This window comes from Primulina eburnea, chromosome 4 (assembly GCF_022965805.1).
Source record: "Primulina eburnea isolate SZY01 chromosome 4, ASM2296580v1, whole genome shotgun sequence".
NCBI classification, from domain to species: Eukaryota; Viridiplantae; Streptophyta; class Magnoliopsida; order Lamiales; family Gesneriaceae; genus Primulina; species Primulina eburnea.
Genome location: NC_133104.1, coordinates 29,000,983 through 29,020,990, shown reverse-complemented (window position 1 = coordinate 29,020,990; position 20,008 = coordinate 29,000,983). Strand labels below are relative to the sequence as shown.

Sequence of the window (20,008 nt, the reverse complement as noted above, 5' to 3'; positions counted from 1 at the left end):
CAACTCCAACATCCATAAAGGGAGCTAGAAGTTTTCTAGGTCACGCCGATTTTTATCAGCTTTTTATTAAAAAAATTTCTAAAATTGCCAAGCCTCTATATTCTTTACTTTTGAAAGATGTGCCATTTGATTTTAATTCTTACTGTCTGTAGTCATACGAGGATTTAAAGGAGCGCTTGGTGACGGCTCCTGTTTTGGTGGCACCCGATTGGGATCTACCCTTCGACATCATGTGCGATGCCCAGTGATACTGTGGTTGGTGCTGTTCTTGGCCAGCGGAAAAACAAGGTATTTCATAAATTTACTATGGAAGTAAAACCTTAAATGAGGCTCAATTGAATTATGCAGCCACCGAAAAGGAATTGCTTGCAGTAGTATTCACGCTTGAAAAATTTCATTCATATCTTGTTTTGTCCAAAGTCATTGTTTACACAGACCACTCTACACTGAAATATTTATGTAGTGCCCAAATTCAGTACACATATAACCCATGCATTTATTTAATTATTAAAGCATTTATTTAATTTTAAATGAGTCTTAGTGGTGCATGATTTATTTAAATTCCATTATTTTAATGTTTATGTGATGCACGGTAAAATGTTTTTCGAGTTTCATGTTTCAGGTGATTATTCGGTGCGGATTCGGGGGAAAAGAGACCGGCGACGATTTTGGCAATATTTTAATTGATGATATTTTATTTTAAGTTGAGGTTGGTGCATTTTAAATAATTTATGAGTTTTAGCAGTTGTAAAGCCTAAATCATTTATTTAAGTAATTTTAGAAATGTAAAACTTTTAAAGTTGAGCTTTTGTGCATTTCATCATTTTAAGAGATTTTATTTGTTGTAGAAAAAGGTTAGTATTTTTAATTTACTTTTAATTACTAATTAAACAATTTCCTTCCCTAATTATACTACTTAACTCACACACACACACACCCCCACGTAAAAACACTCACACAGTCACGTTTCAAATTTCTATTATTTTGAGAGGAGAGAGAAACCTAGGGTTCTTCCCCAAGAGAGCAGCCGCCCCTCCCTTATTTTCCAGCACATTTTCGTTAGTTTTCTTCAAGGAATTCAGTGACACGCTCGTCTCGGATCGTCTCTCGCATCCTTCCCGCGTCGGTATCGTCTTATCTGTATTTCTAATCATCAAAAAGCACGTATATTCTGTTTTTCATGCGTCGATCTTGTCATAGTATTAATTTAATGTGTTTTGTGTGAAAACATGAGTATGTTATGTAGTAGTTTGAGCAGAAAATTCATTGGATGCGTTTTGAAGAAGTTTTTAGATCTCAAATCTCGTTTTTGCTGTCATTTTTTAAACTGCGAGTTTTTGGTCGTGATTTTGAGAAAACTTTCAACATTAAAATTATAGAAATTTTTGATACCTTCGATATGACAGTTAATTCGAATTATTTTGATAAACATTAGTGAGTTATGGCGTTTTTTGTGAGACTGCTCAAACTGCGTTTTTTCGAAAATTATGTTATTGATGCGTTCTTGTAGTTTTATGGTTGCAGGCTTCGTTGGTGATTGACGGGTGATCGCTTCTGCGTTAGGTTTGTTGTTAATGACGTTGGGATGGTCATTGAAATTTTGTTTCGCGTCGTTAGGCACTTGGGAGAACGAGTAGTCGTGAAAACTATTTTGGTGTCAAAATTCGAGTTATGAGATTTATTGTGTTGCGTGTGGTGCATCGCTTCTTGGTGAACATTTGGGACATTTTTATGGAGTCGAGTTTGGATCATACTGTCCTAGGATCAGTCTCGAGGTGTTGTTCACTGTATGTGAAATCGAAATTGGAGAGTATAAGTTTCTGAGTCGCGGAGTCCAGTTTGCTCGGCATCCGAGCGGTAACTTTTTACCTCCCGAGCGCCACCCTTTCTGTCTGAGTGTTCTCTCCAGTAGACCCGGCGCTCTAGCGGTAAAGTTTTACCGCCCGAGCGCGGCCCCATCTGTAAAATTATTTTGTTCTTTCTTTTTTTCAAGTTCTATAGTGAGTTCATATATTTTATTTTTGGGAAATGTTCACACATCATTTTAGAGATTGTTCGGGGTTCGATGTCATGGGTTATTACGACGATTTAACGAGGTCAAGTCCCGAGTGATCTCGAATATCATAAGCTATCTATTTAATTCGGTGGTGAGACAAGAATACCTACGTCTGAGTATGCAAGTTAAGTATTGAAATTCAAGTTAATATGTGCAGCAGTAGCCCCAAGCGAGATCCAACGAATCCCTCAACGTCAAGTAAGTATGTTCGACGTGCAAAGAAAATATTTCAAGTTTTTGAGGTATGCTAAATGTCTTGTGACCAATTTATGTATGGGGTAGGTGTAACGACTCGAAAATCGAAAAGTCCACGTAAACCACATGCATGCAAATTACTAAATTCTTTTAAAGCATAAAATGTATTTTTATTTTATTAAATTGTGTTTAATTATTTTTATGTATTTTATGCATTATTACTGCATGATATGATTTAATTCATGAAATTTAAAAGTTCATGCACTATGATTTTTAAGTTTCATTTCGCGCACGAACGAGGTGCGGAGACCGGGAGATTTTCAAGAAAATTATTTTAATTACACGATTAATTTTTATTAATTATTATAAGATGTTTTAAAGTTATTTTTCAAAAATTGGGATTTATTGGGTATTTTTACCCGCAAGATTTTAATTTTTAACGATGCGTAAATTTTAGCGAATCGGGGAAATGTTTGAGGGTTCAGCTAATATTTTCAAAATCTTTCTAACACGAAATATTTTTCGGGAGTGTGTTTGGATTTAATTGACCTACTTTTAAGCTTGTTGGGCTTTAAATAAATTTTTAAATTTTAATTAGTAAATTAAGGCTCATTAGCTAATTTTAACTACTTAATTACTACTTAATTAATCCTAAACCTATCATTCCCCACCCCACCAACCGACACCCTCTTCACTCCTCATCATTCTCTCTGTTCCCTCCATTTACAATCTCACAAAGCTGAAGGCTTCCTCGGTCATTCTTTGTTCTTGAAAAAGAAATCATTCCGGCACTCGTCTTCGATCTTGTCGCGCCATTTCATCTAAGGCACGCCCCGTACCCTTATTTCTGCATCATTTACTTCATATATATACTGTTATGTGTGTTTTTTTATGGAGGTTTCCTTCGGCATGTGTAGATCCGAGTTCCATGTTTTGTTTGTTTCGGTCCATGCATGTATCACTCTTTTGCATTTCACGTTTAATTTCCTGGTGCAAGGGGTTGCTGATGAGAGCCATGAGGGGCCATAAGCATCGAGAAGGAAGGGATAGTAGGCTGGAATCGAATCTTTCTCGTGGTAAGAAGGCAAATCAGGGAGATGTGAAGAGGGGCCACGTTTTTTAGGGTAGATCGAGTTGTGGAGTGAGCCGGCAGCGTGAGAGGCTGTTCCAGGCCATGGACCAACCTTGCTGGGTCTGAACCATGGTTTAGAAAGGGTCGCAAGCTGCTGGACATGCCTTTAGAACATCTGCTGGTGTTGAGGTGAAGCGGCCGCGTGAGGGTGTTTTTGGGTTTTAGCGATAGCGTTTGTAGTGTAGGCTGTATAGGGCTAGGGCCGTGGATCCATGGAGTCCAGAGGGGTCCTAAGGTGGTCAGGTAGAGATGGGTTAAGAGCTGGTCCCTTCGGTGTAGAGCTAAGGTCGATATATGGTGGGTATGGTGAGCTATGGTTTCGAGGATCACTAGTGTCTTTTTCCAGCAGCGTGCAGGGATGGTTCTGTTGTTTGTACCTGGTGTCCTTCTCGAAATTCTGGAACAGCAACAAGTCTTTCAGTCGAGGCAAGGATAAATCCTTTATCCGCAAGACGATATTGCCCGTATACAAGTGCTTTACGTTAACGGCAATCGTCTCTAAGATACAACGACTATTATCAAGAGTAGTAGCACAACAAACTCTTGATTTCAACGAACAAATTTGCAGTAATCTTTCAAGTATAAAAACGAGATTGAGTGCAGCAATATGAGAAGAAATGCAATGAAAATTCCGCAGCCAATTCAAAATGATGAGGGGGTTATTTATAGATGATCACCGGATGTGTTGAAGAGTCACGTCTTTCCATACCGGATGTGTTGAAGAGTCACAACTATGTGTAATGGACACATGGTTTGGTGCAGTAGTTGCCACGAACAGATGCTTTTATGCCAATGGACGCGCAAGATTTCTGAAACTGCGCAGTGCGCGCAGCCGCGTGACAACACGCGCGGCCGCGCGCGCCCTACTGTTCTCGCCCAACAATCGGCCAGAACATCGCGCGCATCCGCGCGAGAAGCTGCGCGACCGCGCGCAGCTTACTGTCCTCAGGCACATCAATGCGCGCGCACCCACGCGGCCGCGCGCATTGCTCTGTTCGTTGGCCATCGAACCAGAAGCAAGCACGCCCCTGCGCGATAATTGGCGCATACGCGCGCCTCCGCTTGTCCATATGCATCATCATAAAATCTAATTTCCAAATAAATTTGGTCCAAAAAGATTAATATTGGTCAAAGACCGCACCGCATCGCACCTCACCACACCGCGTCGAGCCGAGCCGGGCGGGCGCGCGCCTGCGTGTGTTTAACTAACCGAGACATAGCCTACTAGCGTCTTCCCCCGTCTAAAAACTTCTGGTACCCCTTGGGGCCCAAACCCATAGCTCACACTAGGAGCTTATAAGGGAGACTCACTTAGGCTAATCTTCCAATGTGGGATAACTCCCACTTTTTTTTCCATTCTTCTCTTTATTATTTCATTTATCCAACAATCCCCCACATGAATGAAACTTATGCATGAATGAAGATTCACTTGAAAGTTCTTTTGAACTATTATTGCATCGGGAAAGGTAGCTTTTGGCTTTGAACCTTCCGTAGTAAAATACCATCGGATTTACTAGTTGCTTGGTGACATGATGTCTTGAACCATTCAACCGTTTATGTAAACCAAGTCAACAGCACTTACACAACAATAGCTCTAACAAAATTTTGTTCTCATGTTGTGTCCGTTTCGGCCCTGGACCATATCTTAGATTCATAAGCGTTCTTGAAGCGGCCATCACTTCGCACTTACATAGGTGATCTCCTATCAAGAGTATCCTGCCGTACTCTACCTCTTAGGTATAGGAATCATTAAAATAAATTAACCTCACCACATGTCGCAGGTACATTTTACTTGGACGTTTTAGGAATGAGCCTTCATTGTTTCCAAGTGTTCAACCAATATTTATAACTTAGTTTTCCCATTGAACCAAGGTTTTGGGATCTCCAATTCACAAGGTTGGGTTACCGCTATAAACATTTTTATTTTGTGGCTTTCAAGCCCATTCCCCTTATTAGCTTGTACAATTGATCTCGATTTATACCTTTAGTAAACGGATCCGCTAGGTTTTCCTTTGATTTCACATATTCAACAGAAATAACCCCATTTGAGATCAATTGTCTTATGGTATTATGTCTTCGACGAATATGTCGAGACTTACCATTGTACATACTGCTTTGTGCTCTTCCTATTGCTGATTGACTATCACAATGAATTACAATAGAAGACACTGGTTTATTCCAACAAGGAATATCTTCTAGGAAGTTTCTTAGCCACTCGGCTTCTTCTCCTGCTTTGTCCAAAGCAATAAACTCGGATTCCATCGTGGATCGAGCTATACATGTTTGCCTAGAAGATTTCCATGACACCGCTCCTCCACCAATCGTGAACACATATCCACTTGTGGACTTGGAGTCTTTTGTGTCAGATATCCAATTTGCATCACAGAATCCTTCCAATACTGCTGGATATTTCGTATATACTAATCCAAAGTTCATGGTGTATTTTAAATATCCAAGCACTCTCGTCAAGGCTTTCCAATGATCCTTATTTGGATTGCTTGTAAACCTACTTAACTTGTTTACGGAATATGCAAGATCTGGTTGGGTACAATTAGTCAAGTACATTAGACTACCGATTATCCTTGCATATTCTAGTTGATCAATAGGTTCTCCTCGATTCTTTGCTAAATGAACACCCAAATCTAAAGGTGTTCTTGCCGAAGGATTGTCGAGTGCCTTGAACTTTTCAAGAACCTTTTCAACATAATGAGTTTGTGATAATATAATTCCTTCAGAATTCCTAGAGATTTTAATCCCTATTATTATATCACATAACCCCAAGTCTTTCATATCAAAATGTTTTTTCAACATTTTCTTAGTATTCATGATCAACTCATGATCATTTCCCATGATTAACATGTCATCTACATAAAGGCAAACAATTACATATACATTTTCATTTCCTTTAATGTAGACGCACTTGTCACACTCATTGATTTTGAAACCATTTGATATCATTGTGGTATCAAATTTTTTATGCCACTGTTTAGGTGCTTGTTTGAGTCCGTATAGGGACTTGACAAGTTTACACACCTTTTTCTCTTGTCCGGGTACAACAAGCCCCTCGGGTTGTTCCATATAGATTTCTTCTTCCAATACTCCATTTAGAAAGGCTGTTTTAACATCCATTTGAGGAATCTCAAGGTCATGCAGCGATGCAATGGCTATGAGAACACGAATGGATGTGATTCTCGTAACTGGAGAGTATGTGTCAAAGAAATCATATCTCTCTTGTTGTATAAACCCTTTGGCAACCAATCGAGCTTTATATTTATCTATAGATCCATCTTCTTTGTATTTCCTTTTAAGGATCCATTTGCATCCTAAAGGTTTACAACCCGGAGGAAGATCAACTAACTCCCATGTGTGGTTGTACATTATGGAATCTATTTCACTTTTGATTGCTTCTTTCCAGAAAGGAGCTTCTGGATTTGATAGAGCCTCTTGAATAGTTCTTGGTTCATTATCTAACAAGTATGTTAGATAATCGGGACCAAATGACTTTTCAACCCTCGCTCTCTTACTGCGCCTTATATCTTCATTGCCTTGAACTGGTGCAATCGAAGTTTCATAAGGTCTTTTGTTTAGACGGGATTCTTTCCTTTCTTTACAAGGAAACATATTTTCAAAGAATACGGCGTTCCTTGATTCAATTATCGTTCCCTCACTGATATCAGGAACTTCAGATTTGTGCACTAAGAAGCGATATGCACTACTATTAGTTGCATATCCAATGAAGATGCAGTCGATTGTTTTAGGTCCAATCTTAACTTGTTTTGGCTTTGGTATTTCTACTTTAGCCAAACACCCCCACACTTTGAGGTATTTGTAAGATGGTTTACGCTTTTTCCATTTCTCATATGGAGTCTCATTGTTTCCTTTGAGTTGTATTTTATTGAGAATGTAGTTCGCTGAGAGAATCGCTTCCCCCCACAAGTTTTGGGGTAAGCCTGAGTTTATCAACAACGCATTCATCATCTCCTTAAGAGTACGATTCTTGCGTTCTGCTACTCCGTTTGATTGAGGTGAGTATGGGGCTGTAGTTTCATGAATTATGCCCGATGTTATGCAAAATTCTTCAAACGGAGCAACATACTCTCCACCTCGATCACTTCTTATCATTTTGATCTTTGAACTGATTTGATTCTCTACTTCATTCTTATAAGCTTTGAATGTTTCTATTGCTTCATCTTTGCTTTTTAATAAATAGACATAGCAAAACCTTGTGCAATCATCAATGAATGTTATGAAATACTTCTTGCCACCTCGAGTTTGAACATATTTCAAATCACATATATCAGTATGGATTAACTCAAGCGGCGTAGTACTTCTCGTTACCGAATGGAAAGGGACCTTTGCCATTTTTGCTTCAACACAGATCTCACACTTGTGTTGTGGATCCTTTTTAAATGTAGGTATTACATTTTGGTTTGCAAGTCTTTGCAACGTGCTAAAGTTAACATGTCTCAATCTTTATGCCATAAATATGAACTTTCAATCAAGTACGAAGAATTTATAGCTTTATTCTTCGCCTCTTGGCGGATAACATTCATTACATTCATCTTAAAGAGACCATTATCTTGGTACCCTTTGCATATAAAAACACCACTCTTGGTTAATACAAATTTGTCCGATTCGAACACAAGCCTAAAATCGGCCTTACTCAACAAAGAACCAGAAACCAAGTTCTTCCGAATGTCCGGCACATGCAGTACATTCTTGAGCGTTACTTCTTTGCCTGAAGTCATCTTCAGCACTACTTCTCCAACTCCTACGACATCAGACGTTGTAGAGTTTCCCATAAATAGTTTCCTTTCACTGTTGGGAGAGTAGGATGAGAAAATCTCCTTCTCGGCACAAATGTGGCTAGTAGATCCGGTGTCTATCCACCACTCTCTTGGATTGTCCACCAAGTTGGCTTCAAATACAGCAGCAGATAAATCAAGTTGCGAAATATCAACTGGTACATACCATTCTTCGACGACATTCGCTTGCCTTTGTTTCTGCTTAGTATTGTCTCTTTTTGGAAGACGACAATCTTTTGCCATGTGATTCGGCTTGCCACAATTGAAGCAGTTCCCTTTGAACTTCTTGGCTTTTCCTTGTTTCTTGTCATCGTTCGGTCGCTTTCTCTTGTGACTTGTACTTGATTCCGCTAGGTTTGCTTTAGCCTCAATTTCCATTGCCCTTTTATATGTCTTGGCCTCACAATTTCGGTTGTCTTCCTCGATTCTAAGTCTCACGATTAGATCTTCGAGTTTCACCTCCTTTCGCTTGTGCTTGAGATAGTTTTTGAAGTCATTCCACATAGGTGGCAACTTTTCGATGAGTGCTGCTACTTGGAAGGGCTCATTCAATAACATTCCCTCAGAAAGCAAGTCATGGAGAATGATCTGAAATTCCTGCACTTGGCTAATAACAGTTTTGGAGTCGGTCATTTTGAAGTCTAGGAATTTACCAACAACAAACTTCTTGATGCCCGCATCCTCCGTCTTGTAGTTTTTCTCCAAGGAATCCCACAATTCCTTTGCAGTCTTTACTGAGCAATAGACACTATAAAGTGTTTCATCAAGGCCATTTAGTATGTAATTCCTGCATAAGAAATCGCTGTGGTTCCATGCTTCTACAGCGTTTCTTCGTTGTGTGTTGGTATCATCTTCTGCAATTGTAGGTGGATCCTCCTTCAAAAATCGAGACATGCTTAGAGTAGTGAGATAGAACAGCATTTTCTGTTGCCAACGTTTGAAGTCGGCACCGGTGCTTCGATGTCTTTTCACCATGAGCGGGAGTAGTAGCCATGGGAGTGAATGATGTGCTTGACATTTTTCAGAATTCAGAGATGTAGAACACGAATATCGTCTTGCGATTGTTGTTTGTACCTGGTGTCCTTCTCGAAATTTTGGAACAGCAACAAGTCTTTCAGTCGAGGCAAGGATAAATCCTTTATCCGCAAGACAATATTGCCCGTATACAAGTGCTTTGCGTTAACGGCAATCGTCTCTAAGATACAACGACTATTATCAAGAGTAGTAGCACAACAAACTCTTGATTTCAACGAACAAAATTTGCAGTAATCTTTCAAGTATAAAAACGAGATTGAGTGCAGCAATATGAGAAGAAATGCAATGAAAATTCAGCAGCCAATTCAAAATGATGAGGGGGTTATTTATAGATGATCACCGGATGTGTTGAAGAGTCACGTCTTTCCATACCGGATGTGTTGAAGAGTCACAACTATGTGTAATGGACACATGGTTTGGTGCAGTAGTTGCCACGAACAGATGCTTTTATGCCAATGGACGCACAAGATTTCTGAAGCTGCGCAGAGCGCGCAGTCGCGCGACAACACGCGCGGCCGCGCGCGACCTACTGTTCTCGCCCAACAATCGGCCAGAACATCGCGCGCATCCGCGCGAGAAGCTGCGCGACCGCGTGCAGCTTACTGTCCTCAGGCACATCAATTCGCGTGCACCCGCGCAAGAAGCCGCGCGGCCGCACGCTTTGCTCTGTTCGTTTGCCACCGAACCAGAAGCAAGCGCGCCCCTGCGCGATAATTGGCGCATACGCGCGCCTCCGCCTGTCCATATGCATCATCATAAAATCTAATTTCCAAATAAATTTGGTCCAAAAAGATTAATATTGGTCAAAGACCGCAACGCATCGCACCTCACCTCACCGCCCCGCGCCGTGCCGGGCCGGGCGGGCGCGCGCGCGCGTGTGTTTAACTAACCGAGACATAGCCTGCTAGCGTCTTCCCCCGTCTAAAAACTTCTGGTACCCCTTGGGGCCCAAACCCATAGCTCACACTAGGAGCTTATAAGGGAGACTCACTTAGGCTAATCTTCCAATGTGGAATAACTCCCACTTCTTTTTCCACTCTTCTCTTTATTATTTCATTTATCCAACAGGTTCGAAGAATTTGTTGGTCTGGTCTTGGTGGTTTTAGAGCCTTATAGATGTTCCTTGAGTGTGGTAAAAAGTTTGGAAAGTTTTGGTTAAGTTTCCGTTTGATTCGGGTTAAAATCGGGACACTGGTCCAAGTTTTAAAACAATTCGGTTAAGTTATGAAATGGACTCAATTTTATTTCTAGGGATGCTTTTAAAAAAATTTTGGGATATTTTAAGGAGTTTGGTAAGCTTCGGATCAAAATAATGAGTTTTGGAATTATTCGTGATTTAATCGCCACACGAAATGTTAATTAAGGAATTAATTGAAATGCCTAGATTTAAGCTTAATAAAATTATGAAAAATTATATTTAAGTTCAAATAATTATTAGAAGTCTAATTTTTTAATTTGGAAATTTTATGCTAAGGTTTGGTTTAATTCGAGATTAAAACGCATTAATATGTTATAATTAAATATTAATTTAAAAGTCAACGATTTAAGCCAAATAAAAATATGAGAAAATTCTTGTAGGCTTAAATAATTATTTGGGAGACGTTAGAATCAATGGAATTAAGAATATGTCAAAAACGTGGAATTTTACATTTAGGGGTGAAACGATAATTTTTGGGTTTCCAGGGGGCAAAATGGTCATTTTGCACCCAAGTGAGATTTTGGTCCTGTCAGCGCCCTGATCACATTTTATCATGTTTTAAATGTTTATGCATCATGTTTACGATTTTTACGCAATTATGATAATTACGGTGCATGCTTGGTTTAAAGGAAAAATTACGTATATGCATGCTTTTATTAAGTGATGAATATGATGACACGTTTTGAAGGAAGTGATTTAGTTGTGACTAACAAGATGACTTGATGATATGATTGGAGATATCGTGAGGGAAAAGGCCCCAGAGGGAGCCCGTTTACGGGAGAAGGCCCCAGAGGGAGCCCGGCGATCGTATTTCCATTGACATGATATGATGATATGATAGGATCGGGCTAAGTTGACGGGTGAGAGTGTCGCTGATGTCCCCCGCCGCCGGGCACCGCGGTTACACGTAGATGGATCCATCGACTGACATGATGACATGATGATACGAAAGTCACAACTAATGAACTGAATTCAATTAAAAAGAAAATGTATACGTATATGATGACATGAGATGACATGATTTTACACGATATGATTTTACACGACACGTATACGTATATGATGACATGATTTAATACGATATGATTTTACACGAAACGTAAACGTATATGATGACATGAGATGACATGATTTTACACGATATGATTTTTACACGACACGTTTACGTATATGATGACATGAGATGACATGATATGATTATTACAATGTTTTTTAAAGGACACGTTTACATATATGATTTTTACTGCAGACACGAATGCTTTTAAGTTCATATAAGATATATTGAGTATGATATTTTTCACTGCTGTGTGCTACGTATATGTACTTGTTATTAACGGTGCAGGTGTGTTGAGTCTTTAGACTCACTAGGCATGTGTGATGCAGGTGAGCTTAATGATGAGGAGACTGGAGCTGCCGAACTCTGAGTAGGCAAACCTGGTAAGGTGACACGACCCGAGGACCACATGTTTTCCGCATTACGATTTATGAGATTGAGAGGAGATGAATATTTTCATACGTTGATGATTTTAAGAATTTTTATACGTTTATGTTTACGTATGATTTTAGATGAGTTGGATTATTTTAAACTGCGCTATTTTTACTGACAAATATTTAAGATCATTTTTAAATGATATATTTTTCTATTACGATTTTTCCTCCTTTTTATTGACAAATTCTTATGAGTATTTTTAAATGATATTTTCAGTACGACAACATGCCTATTTTTATGTTAAAATAAATATGATTATTTTAAAAGATGAGTTTGATTATTTTTAAACGACGCTATTTTTATGGTCGAATATTTAAGATCATTTTTAAATGTTATTTCGAAAATGCGAGCTTTAATTTTGCAGAAAAAAAATATTCCGCATTTTTAAAACGAGGAGACGTTACAATAGGAAAGCGTTAAAGCATGAACGGGACCAACCCACCCTGTTAAAGCATGAACGAGTTTAGATCAAGATTGGAAAGTGTTAAATCATGAACGGGGACCAATCCACCCGTTAAAGCATGAACGGGGATCAAATTTATGTGGCAGTGGATTCTTCCCTGTCAGCCCAGTACTATGGTTTAGTCTGATCAGGCGATTTATGTTATCGGTCACTTGCTTTGAAACATGCCTCTACGCAAAATGATGAAGTTTATGGATGTTCATGTATGTTGTTGCGACTCTGATTGTTGCACTCCCAAGAGCAGGTTGTACACAAGTAGTATAATTCGGTGAGTACGATATCGTATCCACAGGGAAGCTAAGGTAATTACAAGTCCACTACAATGTCTTTTTTTTTTTGTTTTTGTTTTTGTTTCTTTTTAATTTTAATTGTTTGAATCTTTAATGGGTAAATTTTAATTGTTCAAATTTTAATTTAAGTAGTTGAGATTAAAGGATCCACTCTTGGTATTTTAATAAAGTTAACATTAACGAACAATATTGAAATCCACTTAATAAAATGGTTCCAATATATATATATATATATATATATATATATATATATATATATATATATATATATATATATATATATTTGTAAAAACTAAATCAAGGTTCCCACTTTAAATGGTTGGTAAAACCAAACTAACATTTAAATGGTACCAAGAATTTAATATTATGATATATTTATATATAGTAAATCAAGGTTCCCTCATTAAATGGTTGGTAAAACCAAACAAACATTTAAATGGTTCCAAGAATTTAATATTATAATATATATTCATATATAATAAATCAAGGCATCCACTTTAAATGGTTGGTAATACCAAACTAACTTTTAAATGGTTCCAAGAATTTAGTGTAACATATAGCAACAATAAATCAAAACTCCCACTTATAAGTAGGGTATAAAAATGCTTAAAGAAATAAATATAACATAAACAATAAATAATGATTAAATAATATAAAATATAGATTCTTACCTTTTAATAACCTTATTATCATGCCAAGAGTTTCACCTTATCATCTCAACTTTAGGAAGTTAGCTATTCATTATTCAAAGTGTAAAACTTTGAATATGAAATTAACATGCTAATTATATTTAAATGAAGAAAGAAAAGAAAAATATAGAGAGAAATATTATGAACTCAAAGGTTTGTTCATAGAATGAGGGATATCTCAATACATTACAATGCACCCCTATTTATAGCCAAATTTTGGGAGACAACCACAAATAAAATATTATTTTTTTACACAAAAGTTTTCATTGGTGTTCCAAGATATTATATTATATTACACATCACTTTTGAAAATCTTCTTTTCCGAATTTGCTTCTTAACATAAAAAGAAACATGTGGATAATTGAGTTCTCTAGTTGTGGTATTTTTTTCAAACCATTTGACCAAGTAATTTGAGAGATATGGTCAAAATACTAGAGCATGGTAAAACTACCACTCCTTTGGTAAATTTATTTGTTGCTTAATTTGATCCCACTTGTGAGAAGATTTTTATCTCATGCTTGCCATCAATATTGTAGATATTAACATCAACTTTCTACAGGTCCAAGAATCATCTTAATCCCAATTGAAACTCCAAGGTTTATTCTTGTTTTGTCGAACCTATAAAAAATAGTAAAAACGTGTAATTACACAACAACTTATATTTTATACAATTTATTATAAAACATATAATATTTAAACATTTAATAAAACAAAAACTATATATTTATATTATAAAACATTTAATTAATGTACAATTTTTATGTTTATCATACCTCTCAACCAGCTTATTGCTAGTCCCTAGCAATTTAAGCGTTAATAGCAATATAAAACATATTGATTAATTTAAATAGAAATGAAATCAAAACTATCTAAGTGTTTAAATTAAATTTGAAAACTGTCAAAGTTATATCAAGATCATCATAATTATAATTTATGAAATAATTTGAGATGATCAATTCAAAGCTTATTTCAGGTAGTTAAATGTACACGGCCTTCAGAAATTCCTAGTAAGAGTCTCAACTCCATATTCTCACAGGTTAATAAATGTTTCAATTTATGCAACGATTTCTCTCATGGAGTTGGAATACAGATAAATGCTCAGAAAAATGGTTTACAGAATGCAGACAGACAGACGAGCCAAACTCATCAAAAGATAGAAAATCAATTGATTCAAAATCTAGTTGCTCTTATTATATATTTTTATCCTGATATATTTTTTTCTTTTTTTTTTCATAACATCATGGAATCAGACTAAGTTTATGCTTCTTGACCACATATTTATTTAATTTGTACAATAAATTTCTCTCTTTTTTTATTTTTTTATTTTTTTATGAGAGATATATGGGTCGTAGCATATAACTTAAAAAATTACATAGATCTTCAATATCTTTCTTTTTGTATTTTTCTCCTCTTTTTTTTTCAGGAAATATTATTTTTTTTTCAAAATAAGAACTCAAGATCTAAACAATAGATAGTCTCTCTCATGATCAATAAAGGCTCGAAAGCTGTTTTATCAGTCCTCTCCACTCACTCACAAAATATGTGTTAGTTTAAAATTTTAGGCACTCTTATAAGATATATCGTGGGCCATATACTTTAATACCTGATTTTATCACAATGGTTAATCACTCAAAAATATTTCATAAATCATATTTTTATATTGATCAGAATATTAAAATTGACTTTTGTTTCAAATAAAAATTAAACATCCTTAGATAGATTAATACATTTTCTAATTTAAACCTTTCAAATATGTAATGTATGATATTTTTGCAAAAATTACAAAGATACAAGCAATAAACATGATTTTATTATAAAATAATATATATATTTTTATATTTTTTTTTAAAATTTTTTTTTATAAGTTTGTTCTCCCCCCAATCAGAATATGACATTGTCCCTAATGTCAAAATAACTATTAATAAAGAGTACATAATGAAAGAGATATCACCTGGAATTTTATTGAAGATAACAAGCTGAAACAAACGCAAACCAATCCACGACTTTTGAATCAATGATCCAACTTTCTTTTCTTACTGCTTGATTGCGACCAATTGATCTTTGTTATCATCGGATCAGGCTTATGAACAAAAGCTTCCAAATTATCAATTAATTGGTCGGCAGTCGAAGCACAGATGAGCATCCGTCGTGAATTTTCTCCCCCATATACCAAGTGAATTTTTCTCTCAGCCAATATCTTTCTAAGATTATTCGTTGCTTCTACAAACACTTCATTTTTCCCAGGACTCGACCCACAAAATACACAAATATTTTTCAATGTTTGTGTAGAGGATCCAGCCATGTTTTTACTTTCTTTTTTGGTAATTTTCCTCTGGTTTTACATCCAGAAACGGCTTCAACGCCTTCTATGAGTCGAGGATATGCTTCCCATCCAATTTTCTTATAAATTGACAAACATGGTCTTTTTTAGTTGATTCCCAAGACTATGACGCTCATCTTGGAATTGTTTCCATAAACGGAGTAGTTCAATATGCACATGTCCACTAGAATGCGTCTCAAAAGTCAATAAGATGTTATCTAAAGACTCCTTACTCAGCTCATTCTTAATGAAACCAATTTTATCTTCTCTGTTATTGGAAACACATCCCAAAGATCTGCATCGTTTGTCACAAGTCCATCTTGCACACTTATGACAAACCCCTAAACTTTTGGCCCTTCATTTTTTCGCATAAGTGCTTTTTCCTAATCCAGGCAAATACCGATTGAGCAATGATTGTGGAACTTCTCCTCCTAATCGGACCTTAGCTTCTATTACAAGACGAATATCTTCTGGAATTCCTTTTTGCATTAGCATTCTCAATCTTGCACACCTTCCTGCATAAATTTTTCTTAGAATATTTTCAGAAACAGAGGGAAAATATTTACAAATTTTTGAGAGAATTTCATCCATTTTAAAATAAAAGAAATGAACTTTTTTTTATTTTGTATCAGCAATTTTGGGAAACTGATTTAACCGACTATGAGAGTCACGGAGTACCGTTATCCGCCATTTAACCTGGGAAATAAAAAGATTAAAGAAACCTGAAAAAATAACAAATTAAATGCAACATAAAAATTTAAAGATCAGAAAGAGAAATAAACTCTTCTTGAAAGATTTCATTTTACAAAAATAGGTTTAAGCCTTTGTCCATTCACTATAAAAACATCACCATTTTTAGGATTTTCAATATCCACAGCTCCATAAGGATATACATGCTTTACAACATATGAGCATGTCCATCTTGATCGTAATTTTCCTGGGAATATGTGAAGTCGAGAATTATAAAGCAAAACTTTTTTACCAATCTCAAAAGATTTTCTAAGAATTGTTTTATCATGAAATGACTTGATTTATGCTTTATAAATCCTTGAATTCTCATATGCGTCATTTCTGAGTTCATCAAGTTCATTAAGTTGCAATTTACGCAATTTGTTGGCATCATCCATGCTTGAATTTAAAGTTTTGATCGTCTAATAAGCTTTATGTTCCAATTCCACAGGCAAATGTTAATGTTTTCCATAAACCAACCTATAGGGAGACATATTCAATGATGTTTTAAAAGCTGTTCGATATGCCCAAAGTGCATCACTAAGTCACAGAGACCAATCTTTTCTATTTGAGTTAACAGTTTTTTCCAAAATTTGCTTTATCTCCCTATTAGCTAATTCAACTTGTCAATTTGTTTGAGGATGATAAGGAGTAGTTACTTTATGAGTAATACCATATTTTTTCATTAATGAAGCAAATGGTTTATTAACGAAGTGAGTTCCCCCATCACTTATCATGGCTCGAGGAATTCAAAATCTACTAAAAATATTTTCTTTTAAAAATTTGATGACAATTTTATGATCATTTGTTCGACATGGAATTGCCTCTATCCACTTGGAAACATAATCAACTGCAACTAAAATATACAATTATCCAAACGACGGTGGAAAAGGTCCCATAAAATCAATTCTCCCACAGTCAAAGATTTCAATTTCAATGATAGGATTCAAAGCCATCATGTTTCTTTTTGAAATCGCACCCAATTTTTGACAATTTTCACAGATCTTGCAGATTTCGTGGGTGTCTTTAAAAAAAGTGGGCCAATAAAATCCACACTGCAAGATTTTTGCAGTCGTTTTCTTTGAAGAAAAATGTCCTCCGCATGCTTCTGAATGACAAAATTTAATGACACTACTTACCTCATTGTCGGGTATGCAACGTCGAAAAATTTGATCTGGACAATACTTGAACAGATACGGATCATCCCAATAAATTTTTTTTACCTCATTCAAAAATTTTCTTTTATCTTGGGAACTCCATTGCGGTGGCATTTTTCCTGTCACAAGAAAATTTACTATGTTAGCAAACCAAGGTGTAGTAGTAACTGAAAATAGATGTTCATCAGGAAAATTATCGTTAATTGGTGTCATTTCACAAGATGATACTGTTACTAGTCTCGATAAATGATCGGCTACGACATTCTCGGTTCCTTTTTTATCTTTGATCACAATGTCAAATTCTTGGAGCAACAAAATTCATCGTATCAGTCGTGGCTTTGCATCCTGTTTGGTCAACAAATATCTAATAGCAGAATGATCAGTAAACACAATAGTCGTTGATCCAATCAAATAAGAACGAAATTTATCTAATGCAAATATTACAGCAAGTAGTCCTTTTTCAGTTGTGGAGTAATTCATTTGAGCATTGTTTAAAGTTCTACTTGCATAATATATCACATAAGGCTTACTGTTTCTTCTTTGACCCAGTACTGCACCGACTGCATAATCACTCACATCGCACATGATTTCAAATGGTAAAGACCAATCAGGAGGTTGCATGATAGGAGCTGATGTTAAATGTCGAATAATTTTATCAAAAGCATTTTGACATTCTTAAGTCCACTCAAATGCAGTGTCTTTTGTTAAGAGGTTACAAATGGGTTTAGAGATTAAACTAAAGTCCTTTATAAATCTCCTATAAAATCCTGCATGTCCAAAAAATGAGCGAATTTCTTTAATGGTTTTTGGAGGGGGTAAATTGGCAATGACATCAACTTTTGCTTTATCAACTTCAATTCCATGAGATGACACGACATGTCCCAAAACAATTCCAGAAGTAATCATGTAATGACATTTTTCCCAATTTAAAATAAGATCTTTTTCCTCGCATATTTTTAAAACTTTTTCCAAATTTTCAAGACAATTATCATATGTATTCCCAAATATAGTTAAATCATCCATGAAAATTTCCAAACAATTTTCAACCATGTCGCAAAACATGCTTAGCATACATCTTTGAAATGTTGCTGGGGCATTGCATAATCCAAATGGCATCCTTCTAAATGCAAATGTTCCAAAAGGACATGTGAATGTAGTTTTATCTTGATCTTCGAGTGCAATGGGAATTTGATAATAACCTGAATATCCATCAAGAAAACAGTAGTATGGATGACCTGCTACTCTTTCTAAAATTTGATCCAAAAATGGTAATGGAAAATGATCTTTTCTAGTGGCGTCATTTAATTTTCTATAATCAATACACATCCGCCAACTAGATGGGACTCAACTTGTTAGCAATTCACCTTTTTCATTTTTTATCATTGTGATGCCAGATTTTTTTGGAACTACTTGTGTTGGGCTTACCCACTTACTATCAGAAATATGTTAGATAATCCCAACATCGAGTAGTTTGAGAACTTCAGTTTTCACAACATCTTTCATGTGTGGATTTAATCTCCTTTGTGGTTGTTGAGATGTTTTAGCATTTTCTTCTAAGTGAATTTTGTGAGTGCAAATTAGTGGATTAATGCCCTTAAGATCTTTTAGTGTCCAACCAATTGCATTTTTATGTCTTTTAAGCATATCAACTAATTTACCTTCTTGATTACTTGATAGTTTGGAAGAAATTACCACCGGATATGTTTCATCTTCTCCAAGAAATGCATACTTCAATTTTTCTGGCAAAGGTTTTAACTCCAATATGGGTGGTTCGTCTTTGTTCTCATATTTTGCCTCAAATTCTTTTTCTGATCCTGGTAACGAGTGATATCTGATAAAATCATCAAGATCAATATCAATATTTTCTTTAATAATTTCAATTGAACAAATATCTAATGGATCACGAGTACTCCCTTCTTGAATGTTTTCTTCCACAAGAGTTTCAATAAGATTTTCATCTTCACTTTCATCTCCTTTGTCATGTGGTTGCTTACAAAGATTAAAAACATTGAGCTCCAAGGTCATGTTACCAAATGATAACTTCATTATTCCATTCCTGCAATTTATAAGAGCATTAGAAGTTGCTAAAAATGGACGACCCAGAATTACAGGAATTGCATTACAGGATTCGATAGGTTGTGTATCTAAAACTATGGAATCGACTAGGATATACAAAGTTATCAACTTGGATCAATACGTTTTCTACCATACCTCTTGGCACCTTAACAGATATATCGGCAAGTAAAATTGTTACCGCAGTAGGTTTTAACTCGCCTAGATTGAGTTCTTGATAAACCGAATATGGAAGTAAATTCACACTCGCTCGAAGATCAAGCAAGGCTTTTTTAATCTTTCGTTCTCTAATAATACATGAAATAGTAGGACAACCAGGGTCTTGTATTTCAAAGTATTATTATTTTGAATGATTGCACTTACTTGTTCGGCTAAAA

General features: G+C 36.0%; 1 long non-coding RNA gene across 1 annotated transcript; it reads left to right on the top strand.

The window, feature by feature from the left end:
- The first annotated feature begins 2,975 nt into the window (after positions 1-2,975).
- On the top strand, positions 2,976-12,266 carry LOC140829812 (uncharacterized). Its single transcript, XR_012117544.1, has 2 exons — positions 2,976-3,744; positions 10,292-12,266. It is a non-coding gene; the product is annotated as an uncharacterized lncRNA (long non-coding RNA).
- The last annotated feature ends 7,742 nt before the right edge of the window (positions 12,267-20,008 follow it).